Source organism: Nuphar pumila, chromosome 11, assembly GCF_984573655.1.
Source record: "Nuphar pumila chromosome 11, dmNupPumi1.hap1.1, whole genome shotgun sequence".
NCBI classification, from domain to species: domain Eukaryota; kingdom Viridiplantae; phylum Streptophyta; class Magnoliopsida; order Nymphaeales; family Nymphaeaceae; genus Nuphar; species Nuphar pumila.
This window is the reverse complement of record NC_143259.1, coordinates 61,788,916-61,809,487: the sequence shown is the minus strand read 5'-3', so window position 1 is coordinate 61,809,487 and position 20,572 is coordinate 61,788,916.

Here is a 20,572-nt window from a genome sequence, read left to right as displayed (position 1 = left end):
TCAAAAAAATATATATGTATTTGTCAAAACGAGTTTCCCGAATCTAGAGTTGTCAAAGACACCTTCAAGGATTCAATCGTATCTCCATGGATACAGGTCAGATTTTGGTGTTCTTAGACAATATAGAAAGCCCAAACCTAGTCCTACAACTTTGTAGTTTACGACTTTTTCATATTCGGAATATAAAGTTCTCTAAAAGCTATATAAAAATGTCTTTTTTTGCATACATTAGTTTTTCCTGAATCCAGAGTTCTTAGAGACACCTATGATAAATCGACTGTATCGCTCTGGATACAAGTCCGATTTTGGTGTTCTTGGACATTCTGAAAAGCTCAGACTCAGACCTCTAACTTTATAGTTAAAGTTTTAGCCTGATTTGGTTTGTAAAATCTTATAAAATCTCTGTCAAAAATATGGTTTTTGCATGCATTGATTCTTTCCCGAATCCAAAGTTATCAGAGACACTTCTGATAAATCGACATATTTCTCTGGATACATGTTCAATTTTGGTGTTCTTAGATATTATGGAAAGCTTAGATACAAATATCTAACTTTGTAGTTGAAAGTTTGGTTTTATTTGATCATCATGGTCCTCTAAAATCTTTGTTAAAAATGTCATTTTTGCATACATTGGTTTTTCCCGAATCCAGAGTTGTCATAAACACCTCTGATAAATCAATTGTATCGCTCTGGATACATATTCGATTTTGGTGTTCTTAAACATTCTGAAAAGCTCGGACGCAAACCTATAACTTTGTAGTTGAAGGTTTGGTCTGATTAGGTATGCATCATCCTAGAAAATCTCTGTTAAAAATGTCATTTTTGCATGCATTGGTTTTTCCCGAATTTAGAGTTGTCAGAGATACTTTTGATAAATTGACTGTATCTCCTTGGATACAGGTCGTATTTCAGTGTTCTTGGATATTTTAGAAATCCAAGACACAGTCCTTAAACTTTGTAGTTGAGGATATTTCTTGATCCGGTCTGCAAGATCCCCCAAATCCTCTATCAAAATATAGAACATTCAGATTTTTGTTAGTCCTTGTTCAGTCCAGAATGCTCTGGACAGTGTTCCGTATTTTTAAGATTTCTCCTGGCTCCTTCCATAAAAATTCAATCGGTTTGATTCTGTGGAAACCTAAGAGATAAATCTACAACTTTTATGTTTAGGGTCAGGTTTGAATCTTCGTTTAAATATCTCAAAAACATATATCTTCCTGTTGTTATAGGAAGTCATGATTTTCTTTTAACTGGTTTTAAATCTCTCTCCTTTGGGGGTCGAGTTGGGTGCGGCCTAGATGAGACACCAAGTTACTGAACTCAAATGGCCTAATTAAGTTTGTTTATCATCTAATATGATCGAAATTGAGATTAGCTAACATGCGATATCATGCTCGTATTATTTTGATTTATATACGCTTACAATCTACATGAGAACAATAAGACATAAATGCTATAACACAAATAAGTACTTCCACTTGCACATCATGTCACCAAACTTAGAGTAATTGCATGAATCGTATTGATAATTCAAGTGTTCTAGTATTTAATGAATATTTGATTGTGTTTCGTGTATGTTTGCATTGATCACACGATTCACCTTTGGGCACTTGATCTGTCCCATAAGTATAAAGGAGAATTGAGGCCCCTTGTAAGGGTGCATTTATCTGTGAGATTTTATGGAATGCTAAAAACTCTGTGGCGAGTTAGTGTGGGCAATGGACCCACCTCGTGAGTTGAGCTCACTTATGTCAGAAATATGCAGTTACCCATACTTTTTTTTTATGAATATCTCATGCGATATAATTCTAGAAAGGTCTTCCTTTGGTTAGATAATTAATGAAATATTCATTGTTGAATGCTAATGTCAATCATGTTAGTTGATTGATCATGATCGTACTGCTTATCTTTGATCATAATGCTAGAGTTGTATCTTTCTTGCTCACTTGCTAGATATTTGATGTTACTGCCTAAGTATGTTAGTGGTTGACATTGTTGTTTATTTTTTGGCATTATTTTTTACTTATTGCAGTTACACTTACTTAATCACTTCAATTATGTTAATTGTCTCACCACGATGCACATATATGTTCACTTGTATATATGCATTGATTGTGATATTTTACCTGTTTTATCATGATAAATCCACTTGTGTTATTGCTCTGGTTAATTATGTTATTAGATGCATATTATGTTATAAATGCTATAATTTGCGCAAATGGATTGTTGTGGTTGATTTCTCACCAACTCGCAAGAGTACTGACCCCATTTTATGGGGCTACAGGTGTTTTGACTTCTCGTGGTGCGATAAAGCTCAATGTGCGGCGAAGGACTGAACCCACACTTCTAGAACGTCAAAGATCTTGGCAGTTGGTTTTTGTAAAAATAAAAATATTGTATCATCTTGTAAAATGTGGTTAATAAAATGTTTCATCCTGTTGTTCTCTGTAACCCGCCCAGAATTTCCACTTGTTTTTCCCTTTTGGTTTTTTTCGCTTCGCACAATGTATTTCAAAAAAAAATTTACCCTGAAAATCTAAAAGATTTTCCAAGTTGGGATTCTGGGGCGTTACAAGAGTCCTTCCAATTCCTGGTGAAAATACCCCCTTTTCCTTAATTAGAGGATTAGACCAATTATGGCCATAAATCCTAACATCATTTAGACCTGGGTCACATCTACAGCTTGCCATCATAGGACTGAAACCCTAACATGACTGGTACGTATGTCCCAATCAGTCACAATTCCAATCCGGATTGTTTGACATATTTGACTCTACCCAGATCGGAGCGTCCATTGGTTCCTGTCGGGTCCAAGTTCATAATCAAGAAAATAAATGTGATCAAAGGTCTAATCTGGCATGTTTGTAATTTCTCATTAAAAGCTAATGACATCTATTCATTTTCATCAAAATCAGTGTATGTATATACTTTGTACAACATATAAATTTGGATATGGTAACATGTCCACACATTTGACATTATCTTTGATACATATCATGTTTGAATTAGTGCTACAGGATGAATCTACATCAAACTACACAGGCCACAGATGTTTTAGATCTAGATTCAACCCTATATTATCATACCCTCTTTATACTCGAATTGTGTTCTACTATAAAAAATGGATTCAGTTTTGACTTATGCATGGCCTAGCCGTATTTGATTTGCATTCAACCCCTTAAACCCAATACGTTTTTTATGCTTGCTAAAAGCCTCTTTTTTATATTTAATTTTTATCAGTATTGGTTTTATGGTGTGAGATCCAGCGTGGGACCTATGTCACAATGATTCGTGGATTTGAGGACGTGAGATTCAACTTTGATTCATAAGTTCAAAAATAAAAATAAAAATGTACACAAAATTTGTTATATTTTGTAATCAATAAAAAGTTATTTTTTGAATATTTTAACATTAACAATGGCTTTTTGTTGAAATAAAATTAAAATATAATATAATATTATTTCAAATTATTAAAATAATGCCATACATGTCAGTGTCCATGTCAGCATGTTCGCTTGTGTCACCAAGGACATGCAGCCAAAATGGCGTGTCCCTGTGGAAGCCAGGTTTGCATTTCAAAAATCATTGCATGATTTATATATTTGAATATAGAACCAAACAAAACTTGACTGGACCTATTATTAAACCAGAAGAGAATCATGGATCAATTCAGTTTGGAGTTCAATCATTGAAAATAAAAAACCAAGATTTCTGCCAAAAAATGATTGTTTTTTAAACCCTTATCCTACTGTTTTTTATACAACTATCAACAAAGTAGTTGGGGACTTATATGTTCGGGTTTTGACTCAAAATTATTGGGTAACCTAGCTTAGCCTACTCTTTTCCCTTCATTTACCTAAGTGGTTTTCATTTTTTCTTAAAAGTTTAGTTATAGATTGAAGAGTTAGGGAACTTCACATGGATTTACATAATATAGAGTTGCATTTATGGGCAAGGTCTACTGGGGGCATGTAAATTGAACTTGAACCTTAGACTTTGGATTTGGATTTCGGTTAGTTCTGGCTCAGATTGGTTTGGTCTTGATTTTGACCATTCCTTTTAGTTTTGGGGATAATTTTATTCTCCAACATTTGACTGACCTATTTATGAGCTTTGACCTGGTTTATTGGACCATTTAAGCCAGTTTTAGACCAAGACCCAGTCCATGTACATGTTGGAATTCTTTTGATCTTGATGTGAGATGTCCAAATGATCTTTTACATGTCACATTTATGATCAAATGGTCTATTAGGCGCTCCTCCCTGTTGACCATTGACTGCAACCTAGTTTTTAGATTCAAAACACACGAACTGAGGTAAATGATTATGTTTTTTTTCTGCTCAACCCATCCTGATGTTAAACAAGATTGGGACAGGTCCTCAGATTCATTCGGGAATCTCTTCAGCAAATTGATCAATCCAAAATCCAAACCCATTGTGCATTTGGGTTCTGGACAGACCCTTGGGTTCAATCATACCCAACAAAAACTTGGTCTAAACTGATTCTTGTGTTCAGTTGGACATAACCCTTTAAACTGAATATCAATTCAGTCTAAATCCAAAAGAAAATCTATCATCATATATAAAAATATCAAAACATGTAAAATTTGAAAATCTATACACAAGTATGAAGTTATAGAAATAATAAAAGGAAGCGATACAAGAGAACCCAAATATGTACAGGCACATGAACAAAAAAATTTAAGCATGATCAATCCAAATCTATATCTTAACGTTAACCCAAAACAATCAATACAAGCTATGTTTGAATATGCTAAAGAATCTGCGCAGGCAATTAAATCTATACTTGCTCATAACCCTAAGCATGTTAGAAAATTTGTTCCTGTGATTAGTATAAATAGACTATTAATTTAAGCATGCCATTAACCTATACAAATTGTCTATTTAGACATATTGTCAACAATATCTGCATTTAAATCAACTAAACACAAACTATATAAGCCATTCAATCCTGAAACGTGAAGTTTTGTTTATGCTTTAATAAAATCCCAAAACACATAACCTATCCATGCTATAAAAAAAAAACCCTAAAATGCACACACCAACACTGATTTTGTTTTTTTAGAACCCCATGCCTGATTCGATCCATTCTAACCCCCTTGTCTATCAAATCATTAAAGGAACCCCTACCTTTGCTGCATATCAAATCCCCTCGGGATCTTCACATGAAGATTAGTGGCTCCTCTAAGCCTTTTAAAAAAAAATGGGTAGGCTTTCTTTTCCCTCTCTTCCTTGCTGCCTTCTCTCTCAATCTCTATCTATGGGTTTCTCTCTCTTGGTCTCTCTTGTTTCCCTCTCTCTCTCTCTAAAAAAAAACACAATTTTGAGAGAGAGGAGAAGACCTCACCCTCTTATAAAGGGAGCGTCCCACCTAGGTCATGACTCCTAGGTGACGCCCCTCTAAGAAAGTCCTTATAAAAAATACTCGCCAAGGAAAGCATCCCAACAACTTTTTTTAGAAACTTTCATATTAGTTTTTTTTTAATTAAGCTTATTCTAATTAGCTTAATATTTTAAAGTGCCTACCAAGCTTAGGACCTTGGATCTTCTCCACAATGTCCATGATCCACTTAAAGTGCAACTCATATGCTAACCCCTATCTCACATTTAAATAATATTAAAATATTATTTATCACAAAAATTGCTTAAAATGCTATTAATTGAATTTTTAAAATCTAAATAATTACGAGGTCTTACATCCCTACCCCCTTGAAAGAATTTTGTCTACAAAATTAAAATGTATCGAATAAGTGTGGATAATACTCATGCATATCGTTCTTAGATTACAGTATCCTAACAAACACATAATCTCCTACATCTAAACTGAGTTTCCTATGCCTTAAAAATTACCTTCGCAAGGTTCACTCTAGTTGTTCAGTTCTATGGTCGTGGTAGTGTATACTCGCGAATTATTCCTTATATGTACCATGTGTTATAGAGGCCTTTGTTGTTGTTTCTCTTGCTGCTATTGTTGTTGGTGTTGTTGTTGGTCACCTTGAATTCCTTTAGATAAACCTTAGCAATATGCCCTTTTTGCCCACATTTGAAGCAATTTTTGGTAAAAAGATGACAAGCATTGAAGGGATGCTCTTTGTTACACCGTAGACAATTCTATTGAACGTTTGGTTGTTGCAACTGCCTTTGCTACTCAAATTATCGCTTGTGATTTCCACAATTTCCAGCTGACTTCTTGGATTGATCTCCCCCAGGTCTCTCCCAATTCTTTATTCAGCACAGAAGCCGATTCGATTGTATCACTGAAAGTAGTAGAACAACTGATCATCACACAAATCCGTAGTCTATCCTTAAGCTATTGCACATACTTTGATGTCCTTGCCTTGCCATTAGCAAATAGGTTGGAACAATAATGCTCGAGACTTCAAAACTTGGTGGTGTAGTCCACCAAGCTCATGTTCTCCTAAGTCAGCTCTAGAAACTCCTGATGCATCCTCTCTCTAGTGAATGAAGGAAAATAAGCTTCTAAGAATTCTCATCGAAAAGCTTTCCAAAGTGTGGGATTCACCCTAGTGAATTTAACTCTTCAGACCATGTCTCATCACTTCTTTGCATCACCCTTCAGATGGTAGATGCAAAAGTCAGTCTGACTCTCTTCTGGCATGAGCAACACGTGAAAGACAAGGTCTATCTCCTTGACTCAACTCTCAGTGGCTTCAGGGTCAGCCTTCCTGAAAAAAGTCAGCGGGTCCAACTTTGAAAATTTCTCGTATGTCACCATACTAGGGTTAACGTTCACAACATGTAAACAAAACGCATGCTACATAGACTAATGTATATTCAATGCATTAACCAATGCTTATTCGATACATGAATGGCTTATTATCTCATCATTAATAATTTCTTTTGCATACATGCCTAAACTTAATGCAATTCATTTAAGTTTTTATCTTGAAAAAATCTTGATGATACTATAAAATGTGTCAAATCTCGAGGCCCAAGGTAGTTCCAACTCTATTTTAAATACACAACTTATATTTTATTAACTAGGTCCTATGCATGTTTCTCGATCAACATCGAGAATCATCATCCTAAGTCAGAACAACATTTATCGTCACCTAATGCTGGAATGACAAGGGCATCATTATCCTTCGGCGCCATCTTTTTCGGTATACCAATAAGTACAGTTGAGTTAAAATAATACCACTCCCAGGCAAAGTTGTGGAAGTTCTTTATAACTGTGGCTAGGAATACAAACCACCTATTAAGTTCTTGGGGTAAATAGTTTATACGATATTCAATATCTCGGTCACCGTCGGCCACTACTCGATGCCACCACCCCCTGCCACCACTACTCTCCTCTCTCGCTTGTTACCCTCTCTCAGTTTCCCTCTTTTCATGGCAGCCCACCACCAAAACCACCCTCTTGCTGCCACCGGTACACACACTGCTCCCACTATCACCAGTTTATGCCTCTGTGACCCCTCTCTCTCGTCGAACCTTCCATGCTGACTACTCATGCGCTGCCACCACCATCCTTCTTCCTCTCTCTCTCTTAGTCAAGCTTTCTCGGCTCCTGCCTCTATTAGTCTGTCTTGAAGGAGGAAGAGAAACAAAAAGGAGAGGAAAAAAGGAAGAAGAAAGGAAAAGGAAGAAGAAGAAGAAGAAAGAAGAGAAGAAGAGGTTGCATTCGAGCGTACTGCCATCGTTGTTGCCATCGGGTCGGGTGGGCCTCGCTGACGCTAGACAACAACCCATTGTCAGAGCCACTGTACCTCTGCCATTGATGTAACAATGTCATACACTGCCTTTTAAGTCATGTTGTTCACTACCTCAGGAATCGTGCATGTTGCCTCAGGAACTACACCGCTGTCACCCTATGTGTGTGTTGCCTCATGGTCTGTATCACATTCTCCCCCACTATCGCACACCCTCTTGTGTAGTCAATCCTACAGCGAAGTATGTGCCATATTTGGGAAGTTTAGGAAATCCCTGAACGAAAGGCACGTCCTTAGAAGTATAATTCTCAAATCCTTATTGGGGCTCGGTGTACGATACCATATGCTTACCAGGTTTCTAATTATGCAAGGTGTGTCTAAGTAGTATTCTATAGATGTATTTAGAAATAAAAAAATGGTCATTTTTGGGTTCATAAAATTATTAAAATATAATATTAAACTAACTGGAGTTGGGTTTGGTGGATGTGATCATTGCAAATTTTTTTCTCTTTTCTCTTTCCTTTTTACCCCTTTTCCCTTTTTTGAAGGAGAAACAGAAAAAAAGAAGAGAGAAGAGAAAGAAAAAAAGAAAGAAAGAAAAGAAACTCTTTGCAAGGTCTCACTTGACCTTTATTTGAAAAAGATTTTGAAAATTTAACTCGCCTCCATTTTTTAAAATTTGCGGGAAAAGATGGAGAGACGGGATTCACTTGTCGGTACGAGGTTCAACCATTCCTGGTGCCTTTACGAGAGGTAATTGAACCAAGGATCAAATTAATGCCTTTTACTTTGCCTAATTTTGTCTAAGTGATTATTCTAAAAATCCTAAATGCAAATCGAATCATGCTTGTGCAATGAAGAATGCCAGGATGTATGCTTTTGAGAAATGCCTCAGAAATTTTGGGTCTTTTCCAAGTGATTTCCAAATAAGTTTGAAAACATCTTTGAAGAAATGGTTCAAAAAGTTGAACTTGATTTGGAAAAGTGGAATTTGAATCCAAACTTGGAATTTGAAGTGAAATGGAAATTGAAAATGAGATTTGGATTTGGAATTGATATTGGAATTGAGATTTAAACTTTGAAATGAACTTGGAAATTGGAAATTGGAAATAGAATTTGAAATCAGAATAGAATTTCAAAGTTGAATTGAACTTTGAAATTAGAATATTGAATTAATTTTGAAGTTGAATTTTGAACTTGGAAATGAATTTTGGAAATTAAAGTTTGAATTTAGACTTCGAATTTAAGATTGAAATTGGATTGAGAATAGAATTTTGAATTTGAAATCAGAAGCGAATTTGAAATAAGAAAAATAGGATAAATCTGAATTTTCAAATGGAAGTTGAAAATGATTTTAAATTTAGAAAATAAAACTGAGTTTTTGAAAGTTTATTTCAAAATCACTTGAATTTTTGGAGGATGATTTGAAATGATATGAAAAAAAAAGAATACAATTCTATCCTAAATGATGAGTGCTTTGAAATTTATTTAAAAATTTGGATTTTAAAAGCATATTTCATTCTTTAATAGAATTGAAATAAGATTAAATTATAATACATTCATGACTATGGTCACAAATATATTATAATCTAATCTATATTTAAATTCTAATAAAGAATAAAATAAATTTTTGTGTCTTTATAGGATTTAAAACAAAATTAAATTTCAATAAATCCTGACTATGGCTATAAATATATTTCAAGTTCATTCATATATCAAATTCTGGTAAAGGAAGAAAAGAATATTTCAAAAAAAATATGATGATTTTCAAAAGAGACCTAAGTGGAGGTCAAATGTTATTCCATAAAAGATAAAAACTCTAAGTATTGTTCACATTTTGACGATGGCCATAAATGTGAATCGTCTACTTAGAATTATTGACCTTTTATTAGAAAAGGTGCACGTGCCATTCGTGTTTCACCATTATGGATTTTTGAAATAAAAGTAAAATAAAATGAGATGGAATAGGTAATTTATGATATTTACATGCTCATACATTCTATTCTAATACTGAAAATATAAAAATTCTCATTAATATCTAATTATTACAATCTTGAATTGAAATTGAAATTAAAATCCCTAATCTAAGAAGGAAAGTAGCATTTTTCACATATCCCCTGCAAAAACTATGTTAGCATAAGATAAAAGATGCATATAGAAAGAAATATCATATTGAATTCAGAATGCAAATGATGGAATGTTCATGCATCTACCTTGTGCTAATGAAAGATTCAATGCATCATGCTTGATGAGAAAATATATATTGGAATATGTTTTTAATGCACTAGGCTAAATGATGAAATAGATGCTAAGATGCATATGAAGATTGGTAAATGAAAGGCAATGACATGACATGCATGATTCAAAATTGGTGTGATGCAGAGATGATGGATCTAATGAATCAAGTGGGTAGCAGTGGAAGTGTAAATGGATGCAATGATGTTACTGTGAGAGATGACATCATATAGGTGGAGTGGCTGGTTGAAGGTGATATGCATCGGCTGTGCACAGTGTGAGGTAGTGTAAATGGGTGAAGTAGTAGTGTTGTGTAAAAGTGAGAGGTGCAACAGTGATAAAGAAGGTGTAGCAGTGGAAATAATGTGTGTGAGATGGTTGTCATCACTAGTGCGGAAGATGAAGAAGATGCACAGGTGGGTAATGAAGTGTAAAGGCAGTGGTAGTGTGCATACAGGTGTAACTGGATATTGCTGAACAATTTGTTAATATTGATCATGCTGCCGAAAATATTGTTGATCTTGTTTGATTGTATCGTTGACACTGCTGATATCATTATTCTGGGGTTAGAACCAAGGCAACGATTTGAGGTTGCACACTCATAGTAGGCTGATTCTGATCCTGGACAGTCTGAGTAGCAGCTCAGAAGCTTTTCCTTCTCATGTCAGGAAACTCATAATCCATCCAATCAAATTTGCATTTCCTACTACTAAGAATATTCTAATGTTTAAAACTTCACTTGGGCTATCTGTATTCATCTCCTCATGACATTGTCTAGTTATCTGCAGAGATTGATCAACGACAACAAATGCTTTTAACTTCGCATCACTGTCAAGATCAATTGTAAATACCGCAACATTTGGCAGAATGCGAGTTGCAATCTTTGTCATGTCATAATAGGCACTAATGGCCCTTAAAGCCATAATGCCTGCAGCCCTGTAACTTTGAAAAGCATTTTAGCAATGATCCTGAAATAGGTTGCTAGGAGAGTTTTTGGTGTCAAAACTGATAGTCTTAAGTGTCAATTCTCGAAGGGAGGCAAATGTATTAAAAAAGAAGAAGCTAGAAGCAACGTGAAGTTAAACTTGCTCATCCACAACTTGAGCTATTAAAGATACACCGAAATGATCAATGTGCTTCCGAGGGCTAACTCAGACAACTCGATTAGTTGAAGCCAAGAATTTGACCACTGTTGGTAGGTCCTTTGGATTAAATTCATCATTGAAAGGCCAAGAGCACATTTTCAAGAGAGACGTCTGATGAGGAACAAAGGGAAGGAGGGCGGGGACCAATGATGAACATAATACAATGCAAACATGAGGGGAATCCAACAAAAATGCAACATAACAGGTGAACATGACACGAGATTATAACAAAGATTTCTAGAATTTTTCTTAAGTTTGGGACACTAGTAATCTGAGTTTCAAATCCTTTCCCTAGAATCAACCAACCGTTGAGAGAATAGAGCATTCTCTGTAACCAGCTTTGCCTAGAGTTAATCTTCAAATATTTCTAATCGACTAGGTCTATTGCGAACAAGCTCTGAAAATCTAAATCCACAACATTTTGTAATATCCTTTAGTATGTTCAAAAACATTGGTACCTGGCCTCCAAAAGTTGGGACTAAGAGCACCATTTTCCTTCAGATGGAGCTGATGTTCTATCAAATTTGCCGTGATGTACCAAGCCTAAAACACAACAAAATTCTCCAACATTCTCACATCGATTTGTTATGTCATATATTCACACCATCCTTCAACCTGTAGTTTTCTTTTTGATGGGGATACATGGCACATGACATATATGTGATATGGAGGAAAATGTAGATGGACTGACGATATAATTGAATGCATTAAAACAACATATGAAAGGCACCGGGATGCATGAACAAATGTACACAGATGTAGGTCTTCACCACCACCAAATAAAACCAGAGAGTCAGAATCCAAAACACAGTGTTAGTGAACAAAATATTACCGTAGACAAGTAAATGAGATCAACTCAAAACAGAAATTCGTGGATGTGATGGTAAACAGGGGGAATGTAATGAAGATGATTCAGCTGAAGATGAGAAGGTGTTGTGTTAATGGCTAACATGTAAATGGATGAACACAACGTAGTGACATGGTAGTATATCTGATGTAACCAATAAAAGTGGTGGACATTACTTCAAAATATTGGCAAAGCTTGGATACAGAAGCATCTGTGCCAAACTGATCTAATGAAGAATGATGTGCAAATGTGAAACAACAACAACAAATTGTGTGCATATGCAGAGGATTCAAAACAAAGATACTTGTGATCAGATAGGATGTTAAATTGTATGATAATGTAACTGGCTATACTGCTGAAGGTCTCCTGGGCCCTCTGCGATAAAACATATCGCAGAAGATAAACAAAAGTTGACGCTATGGATGCTAAGGTGAAGAAAACTAGATGACGTGAATGTTTAAATATAGGATGCATAAAATCACAAAGTAACAGAAATGCAAGAGATAAAGTGGACGCTATGATGAAATGCCTGAATATGCAGGAAAGCAGTAGAGTGCCTATATGGGATAAATCATGAAACACCAGTGAGGATGATGAAAATATCAAACGTGAATGAGATAATAAACAAAGATGTTGGAAAAATATAAATTGGAACTGAATGCTATGATGCAGAGAGGTATAAAATTGAAGTGGAAGATGATACACTATTATAGAATAGTTCTAAACTCAAGAACATGAACAAAAATTCACACTTATGTAAATGAAATTTACAATAAATTACAAAGATAACCAAAGAAATGCAGGGATAGGGGAATCAAACATAAATTTTAAAAAAAAGAAGGGAAAATATGTTGGAATGTGAAATTTCGTTGATATCGCACAAGGGTGGATTGATGTTGCTATAGGGAACTCAACACCACCAAAAGTGTTTTAATGGGGTGATAAACAAGAAAAAACCCAAGAAAATCAAAGATAACAGAGATAAGAGGGGAGGGGTAGCTCACCGTGGCTCTGCTTCTGGCTGAGAGGAGAGGAATCACTTCTTTTAAGTACTATTGTTGTAAGATGGAGCCTCTTAACAAAGTAAGAAAGGAAGGAGGGAAGAAAAAAGATACGTGAATGAGAAAGAGGAAAGGGGATCTAGAGGAAGAAGAAGGCAATGGATATTCGTGAAATGGTGGGGTGAAAAGTGATGGAGGATCGACACCCCTATGGCTATATTTTATAACAGAAAGCCATTAAGGGTTTTACAAGGGAGGTCCTTCATTTTCAAAAGATTTTCAGAAATAAGATTTTTCAAAAAGGGGTTTTTCAAAATGGTGGTTCTACTTTACAAACATTTTCCAGAAAAGGGGATAAAACTATATTTTCCGAAATCCTTTTTATGTTTTTGAGAAAAGAACTTAAAAATATGAGGATAAGAGGGATTTTAGGATCCAGAGAAGATTTTTGAAGATGTTTTTGTAAAATATTCGTTTTAAAATTTTAATATTTTCTGAAATGAGATTTTTGGGAAAATACAGGGTTAATTTTAGAAAATGGGGTTTCAAAATGGATCTGGATCTGGGATTGAGAGAATATTCGAGTTTGGATCTCGAATTGAGATTGGATTAGGATAAAATATCCAAGAAAATATAAAGAATTGATTTTTTAAAAAATAAGAGATCTAGACTCAGAATCGGATTCAGATATCAGATCTGGGTCCAAGATTGGGTCAGATATGGAAATTGAATTTGGATTCTAGTGAATCCGAGAAATGAATGGAATTTTGATCAGAAATTGACCCAATTTATTCAGAGAACGGAGCCAGAGGCAAAAAAAGAATTTTTCGGAAAATTTAGTGTGTTCACAGTGGACGAGATATATAATTGTAGAACCAGGTTTATCCAAAATGTTTTGAAGTATTTTGTTTTGCAGGTTGAGCTTTTAATATTAAAAGATAAAACTGCCATATATTGTTAATTGACTGCAAGTAATGGTGGATCTTAAATGTATGTTGTGTGTGTTGAGAAACTCTGTTTTGATGTCACATAATATGCCACACTGTCGTATTTGATTTTATATGATATGATAATATGTCCTCTTGAAAAATGTTGTATTATGACTGAATATGTTTTGCCATAAATCTAACGAGTATTTGATGCAAGGATATCTCACCCAAAAAGGATGGAGACTTCCTGTTCAAGTACAACTAGTGCAATCATACTCCTTGAAGAAAAAGCTTGATAAGCCATGCATTCCTAAAGTTCAACTGAAGAGATCGGCTACCTTAAGATGAAGATTTTTTTCTTCTTTAGAGTCATATGTAACAGAACCTTCAGGAACATGCATATTGCATATTACATATTACATACTCATTCATAAAAACTATATCATAAAAGTATATGATAGTTTCAAAAAGCTCCTTTTTGAAAACTAATAATTGTACCTCCTTACAACCATTTATGAAAAAGGTATTGTGACATGATTTCAAAATGTAATAATTGTACCTTACATCATATACAAGACAACATGAAAAGAAATGTAGGAAAAAGACAAAACATGAAATCGGCTACATAAAGAAAAACAAATATAATATGTTTTTGAAAAGACTTTAGTTACCTTCTTTAAAGAAATATTTTTAATATGGGTAAAAGACAAAACATGAAATCGGCTACATAAAGAAAAACAAATATAATATGTTTTTGAAAAGACTCTAGTTACCTTCTTTAAAGAAATGTTTTTAATATGGGTAAAAGACAAAACATGAAATCGGCTACATAAAGAAAACAAATATAATATGTTTTGATAAAGACTCTAGTTACCTTTTTACAAACCCATAGAATGTCGACTTACTTGAAGTCATCATTCTCTTTGTACAAGCATTAAATACCTCCTGTAAAAAATCCTTGTTAAATATTCTTCTCAAGAATGTCGACTTTCTTGTAGTCCTCATTCTCTCTGAAGACTTTGAAAAACACAACATAAAGAAAACACTTGACATGACTATGTACAAATAAATATCTCAAAGCACTCATTGTACTTACACTCATTTAAAGTAAAGAAGTACTTATGTACCTCAAATCATTAATTAGAATAAAGACAAAATTACAATCCACCGTTCAATGTACTATTGTAAGAAATAGACTTTTTACATAAAATATGTATTACCTAAAATATTACAATGACTAGTGTACCCTATATTTTACTTTTATGGAAAAAGGCATTCTCGAATTTCTCTAAAAGATGTTTTTGAAATGACATAACATTTCACATTTCAAAAAGGCTACGATTTCAAAATGTAACGACTACTTTTTTAAAAGCTATATAAATACACTCAAATAAACTATTCAACAGGGAATGGAATAGACGTGTGAGCTTACAACGAGAAAAATTCTATTCATTATTTGAAAAGAGAGCCTTGAAAAAGAAAGAGAAAAAGAAAAGAAAGAAAAGAGAAAAAGTCAAGTTCAGCTCTTTGACAAAGAGTATCCTCTGAGTGACAAACAGAACATTCTGAGAATCCTTCATTCGTGCATTCATATCATTCTGAAGGTTCTATAGAAAGTATTGTAACTTTCTGTTATTCACTGTATTCCTTCTTTGTTGAAAGAAGTAGACCTCTGAGAAAGAGAGTGTTGTCCTTCTCTGTTGAGAGAAGAAGACCTATGTGGAAGAGGGTGTGCCCCTTCTCTGTTGAAAGAAGAAGACCTCTGAAGAAGAGGGTGTTGTACTATTTATCCGGTGACTCGGATGTTATAGTGGAAAGCTCAAGTGGTTTGCTTGGGGACTGGATGTAGGTCTGGGTATTGACCGAACCAGTATAAACTCTGTGTTTTATGTGTTGTGCCTTATTGCCTGATTATTTTATTTTATCGTTTATTATCGTATTTCACTATTCACCCCCCCTCTAGTGGAATTTCAGTGTGAGTATATGACAGCGAGGCATACACATTGAGTGTTTATGATATGTATTGATACATATGTAATTATGACACATGTATGTAAATATTTTTTTTTGCATGTGTGCCCGGTGTATATCTCTATTGCACTCATTTTTTGAGGTCGAGCATTTGTTATGGCTCATTCCCTTCACGAATTATGTCCTAGTGGGCCAATAAACACTCGCACTTGCACTCATGTGGGCTTCCTAGTGCTTAGTTCGATTAGTGAATCACCATGGATAAAACTCGTATCATCGAAAAAAAATCAAGTGAATGAGGATATTCAGGAGGTACATGCGATTTGGGAGATTGAATATTGTTATGATACAATATGTACATATGCAGTATAAGCAAATATATGAATGTTGTTCTATTTTGATTTGTACGTGTATAGTTGAGGTATACGTACAAATATTATTGTTATGATTTATACGTATGCAATTGAGGGTATAAAACACATATTGGGATCACATAAGGAATTTTGAAGTATATTGACCCATCAGGAATATATGTAGCCTATAGCAAGCATCTAAAGTACATCAACAATTTTTGAGAACTGATCCACTGGGATCACTTTCTTATTAGCTTCTATGAGATCTCACGACTTAATTCTATCATACTATGTGTAGGTATATTATCATGGGAGGCTGTTTTAATCTAATATGTAAAGAGTCTGCTTGATGTTAAATAGTAGATAAAATATCTTGGTCTCCTATATCACTTCATAACTCATGCCTTAGTTTCTTGGTGTTGAACTGGATAACAAACAACTCTTTGTATAGGACGTAGTCACACATGATATGCATTTGCTTTTTAACATGCCGTGATGAGGGTTATAAAGCTAATCATACTCACATCACTTCAAAGACTAGACTTGATAGATATTGTTATTTTGAATTGAAAATAGTGTCTCAAATGAATAAAATACAATAGGACTTGATAGTAGATAAACACAGAACATAATTTTAGTATACAAAACAAATATTGGGATCAATATAAAATATGAAATACGTCTTTTGAACATATTTGAAACAAATGCAAATCCTCGCATTTGTATGACATATTTGTATGGTTTGACATTTATACGTAACGAGCATTTGCATTTGTTTCAAATATGAAACCTTGTGACGCGTATTTGACATTTGCGAATATGGCAAATGGTAAATTATAAAAGTGATATATGTTCAAAAGACGTATTTCGGATTTTGTATTGACCCCAATATTTGTTTTGTATATTAAAATTATGTTCTATGTATTAAATCTTGCAAGTATGGCAAGTTTTATTTATGCATGAGGTGTGTGATTGAATAACATGGATTTATAAGTATCAACTCAAGTTATTGTTTGTTGTGTTAAATTTTTGTTATTTGTGTTTTAATCTGCAATTCTGTTATTTTAATCTGCAATTCTGACATATGTAATGCATGATATGTATAATTGAATAGCATAAAATTTATAGGTATTGACCCGAGTACAATTGTTAATGGAATATTGCCTAACATGTACGTTTACTGGTGAAATGGCATGCATTAAGAAAAAGTTCTTAAAAATTACATTGTGCATTACTCTGAAAGATGGGGTGACATTAGCTCCTACTATTGAGGTCAATCAAGTGGGTCAAATGTGAACCTGCATATGTACAAACCCTGTGAGAAATGTGATCTCATCAGACATAGACTATGTCATTCTCATCGGGTCAAATGTGAACTATTCCCCTACCACAACGGTTTAAGGGAACTTTGCACTCTGATACACATGGCAGAGTTTGAGCAACAATTGTATGTTTATAGTAGTGCGCTTACGATATTCTAGTCTCAGGGATGATGTGTTTCAAACTCTGGCACTAGTCTCTTATTCTTTTGAGGATTAAAATATGAAAAATATAAATTATGTGAATGGACACCCCCAAGGAGACTTAAGTACCCATAGTTGGCTAGGTGTGGTGCTTCAGGGCAACAAAATGAAATTTAAGTTTGATGTTTGCAAGTAATGCATGAATTGCAAAAAAAGTTAATTAAAAGAAAAGAAAACTACTCATGCATGAGGTAAGTCATGAAATGACAGAATAGTTGGATGCATTTAAACTATTTATAAGTATGCTCGTATGTTTAATTTGATATTTATATAATTGTATGCATGGAGTATCTATGAGCATGATTTTATTCTTAAATGTGATAAATGCTTAACTGTTTATATGAATTCGGTATGTGAGCTTAAGTTTATGCTCAAATGACCTGTGTGCATAATTATATGCATGAATACATATACATATGATTATATGTTTGATATACATATGAGAGCATGCGTGAATGATTTGTTTTTGTACGCTTTGTTTCTTTTCTCTTTTCATCTCTACGAGAATAGGTGAATATATGTCGAGGGATACGAGGACTACTATGTTGGATTGGACTGTACCCTTCTATTTTTTTGTGCCTTATGTACAAACTTTGAAATTTTATTTATGATATAAATGAAACTATTTTGTGATATTCAAATTATTGTCGTTTGATTCTAACTTTGCGACGCACTTGAGTTTGGAGATAGTTTTGAGCTAGTTAAAAAAAGTCTTTCGCTGTATTTTAAAAAAATATTTTCCCTAGTTGAGGTGGGGCATTACACGTGAGGCTCCCTAACACAAGACAAATATGTCTTAGAATAATAATCGAACACTTGGGTTGGTTAGACCCTCTCAAAAGTGCTTAGGTTGCATCAAAATACGTATTCAGTTAGGTGCAAACTAAAAAAAATAGCCACAAGTCTATAAAGCCACCAAAACTATTGTCAGGCTCTTTGGAGACCAAAAACTTGTCATAGGTACAAGAAACAAAAATGAATCCTCTAGATTCGAGTTAGATCAATGTTGGTTCTGATCTAGGACTCCACACGATAATATCCGATGAAAAACTATAGCTCTGAATTTATTACGTGCGGCGAATCATACCTGAATAGAAGCGAGAAGGGCATGAGCCCTTGCTACGGATCAAGGTGGTTGGTGGTCAGCAAAGCACGCAGGACATACTGCTCTGATACCAATTGATAGAACTCAACTTCTAAATGGACCAGTTCTATCAGTTTCGTCCTTGTAAAGCATGGTTCAAAACTCGAAAAAGGAATTGCAACTGCTCAGCTAACACGGAGCTGATTCCGGGACCGTCACGGGTTTGCTACAATAGCAGCAAGGGTGTAACAACAAGAGAGCATGCAACAACAATGGCTGCGGCAATGGCGTGACTGGGTCAAACTCAAACTCTTAATAACAACGAGCATATCGTCAAGTAGGACATGGTCACAAGAAATCACAAGGGAGAAGGGGATGTGTGTGTCTCTAGATTGAGACATGCCCAAGGAGAAAACATAGGGAGAGATGAGAACCTCACCGGCGGACACAAAAATTGAGATAGAAGCGAAGACATAACTGAAAAGAAGAAATTTGTGCTTGACTAGCCTACCAAGGATGGAGATGGATAGACGATTGAGAGAGAAAAATCTCTCTCTAAAAGCTCTCAGATACAAAAACCAAAATGAAACTTAGAGGTAGAACTTAATAAATCTCATTAAGAAAAAAGAAGCTTTATATATGTATTTATAGAACAATGAATGACTTCAGGCAGCGTTCCACTCATGAGAGAATACTAGGTTAATTGGGAAGCAGATCAGGTCATGCTGAAGATGAGCATTTTTGTTCATGCTAACATCATGGTTGTTTGTTTGTATTTTGGATGAATGCCACGTAGTTTTGTTGACTTTTTAGCTTTTCAAAATACAAATCGGACGACCACGATGTTGGCATGAGCAAAAACACTCATGTTGAGCATGACCTGATTTGCTTTCGGTTAATTGGGAGTCCACCCTAGATGGGACTTAGGCGGCGTCCCACTCTAGGAAGGTGTACGTGCGGGTCTTTAATAGAAATAGAGAGAAGGGTCGGGGGACATCAACCAAAGAAGGGCCAATCAAAGGCCCTATTCCGGCGGTTGGTTGTTTGAACCTGAGAGAGGGGTAACAAGGACCAAAGAAGGTCCAGTTTCAGCCACTTAAAGCAGAGAGGGGGTGGGGGGGACAACAACCAAAGAAGGGATAATCAGAGGCGCTTCTTCGATTGAGGCCCTATTTTGGTGATCGATTGCTTAAAGCAAAGAGAGAGAGAACAACCACCAAGGAAGGGCTTATTTTGGCCACTTGAAGTAGAGAAAGAGGGGAGGAAGACCAACCAAAGAAGGGCCAATCAGAGGCCCTTATCCAGTTCAGGCCCAAATCTGGCGGCTGGCCGCTTGAAGCAAAGAGGGGTGTGGGGACATCCGCCAAAGAAGGGTCTATCTGCGGCTCTTCTCTGGCCAGAAAAGGGCCATCCTGAGACCCTGTTATGATGGTCGGCCACTTAAAGCAGAGAGAGATGGGTTACTGACGATTGATCAATGTCGTGGAGGAGGGGCAGCCAGAGCGACACCAGAGTGGTTGGCCAAACTTGGGAGTGCTGGAGTGGCGCCGTCGTGGAAGGGACGGAAGTTCAAGGGTTTCATCCGTCCGTTCATTCACAGAAGAAAGTTCGAGAAGAAAGAGAAAAGAAAAATGAAACAGAAGGTTAGAAAGTAGAAACATGAGTTGAAAAGGGTTGATTCCTGCTGAATTGTTTCAGCCTGAATCGGTCGATTTTTGAAATGGCCGATTCAGGCCTCCTTTTGTATCAAAAAATACCAATACAATGATATTGATAACAATGATCATAATT